Source organism: Psammomys obesus, unplaced genomic scaffold, assembly GCF_907164565.1.
Source record: "Psammomys obesus unplaced genomic scaffold, mPsaObe1.curated_primary_1811, whole genome shotgun sequence".
NCBI lineage: Eukaryota > Metazoa > Chordata > Mammalia > Rodentia > Muridae > Psammomys > Psammomys obesus.
In genome coordinates this window covers 25,894,738-25,896,377 of record NW_026592510.1, presented here as the reverse complement: position 1 = coordinate 25,896,377, position 1,640 = coordinate 25,894,738, and positions in this window count along the sequence as shown.

The window sequence follows — 1,640 nt, the reverse complement described above, 5'->3', positions numbered from 1 at the left end:
GAATGATACTCCAAACAAGGACCATTCATGGATATAACCTAGAACCCCTGTTCAGATGTAGCCCATGACACCTCAGTCTACAAGTTGGTCCCTAGTAAGAGAAACAGGAACTGTCTCTGGCATGAACTCAGTGGCTAGCCCTTTGATCACCTCCCCCTGATGGGGAAGCAGCCTTTCCAGGCCACATAGAAAGACAATGTAGCCAGTTCTGATGAGACCTGATAAGCTGGGGTCAGATAGAAGGGGCAGAATTCCTCCTCTATCTGTGGACTTGAAAAGGGGCATAGGAGGAGATGAGGGAGGGAGGGTAGGATTTGGAGGAGATGCGAGAGGGGGCTACAACTTGGCTACAAAGTAAATAAAATATAACTAATATAAAAATAAAAATAAAAAAAAAACAGTAATGGGTTCTCCCCTATGGGCTATGATCTCTTCAACTATATGTTTTTGACCAGGTTTACAGTAGCAAGCGTAAGTTCAATCAGAAAGCTATTGGCTTCTTCCACAACATTCACTCCACTAATGGTGTATCTTGCTAGGTCAACCAGTTACCTGTGAAGCTCTCAGGGTTCACAGCTGGATAAAACCATTGATGATGTTTCTTACTCAAAAGTTCGTATTGCATGTTCTGGCACTATGAATGACACTAGTCACCAGGGAGGCTTCTTCGATCATTACTAGCTTCATTGCTCATGCCCTGTGATTCAAGTGTGTGGCATCTTAGCTACAGGGACTTACCACTTAATTTTTGCAGATAACTGAGAGCGATGAGGACATTATGTTTTGTTTTGGGCATCTTTGAGATTTCTTTGACTGGCAACTTAAAAGTTGGGGTCCTAAATCTGGAAATGTACTTTTTATTAGGTAATTATTAATTCCCCATATAGAGGAGCTTCATTTAAATTCTTGTTTTGTATGTATATGTGGAAGCTTTTCAATTACCAAGTTTTCATATGGCTTTTTCAAACATCCTTAGCGTTAGTTATGCCTGTTCTTTCCTGTACTCCCAAACCTCTCCCCACCTAAGCCTTTCCCCCACAGTATCTCCCTTTTCTCTGCACCTGTATTCTGCTATCCTCCTTCCTTTCAGAGTCCCTTTATAGTGGCTTCTTTCTATCTGCCTGATTTCTAAAGGTACTCCAAGTCAGTCACACAGATCTAAAGATTTAAAGCTATGAACTACATTTGAAAGGACACATGAGATTGTCTTTCTGGGTCTGCATTTCCTCAGTGATCCACTTCTTTGTTTATCCACTTCTTTCCAGATCCACTTCTTTACCTGCAAATTTTAAACTTTTTAATTTTTTTGCACCAAATAAAATTTTATTGTGCATGTGTATCTCATTTCCATTTTCTAGCTATTTTGAATAGAGGTGCAATGAAATGAGTGGGCTATGTAATTGGTTATAGAGTTCTTCTAGTCTGTATGCCCAGGAATGGTCTTCTGGGTCATAAGATGGTTTTATATATAGATTTATGGGGACCTTCATGCTGACTTTCATGGTGTTGCCACCAGTTTTTATTCCCACTAACAAGGAATGAAGGTTCACTTTCCCTACATTTTTGCCTGAATGTCTTCTAATTTCTTCTCTTGATGGTAGCCATATGACAAATATAAGCTAGAATCTCAAAATAGATTT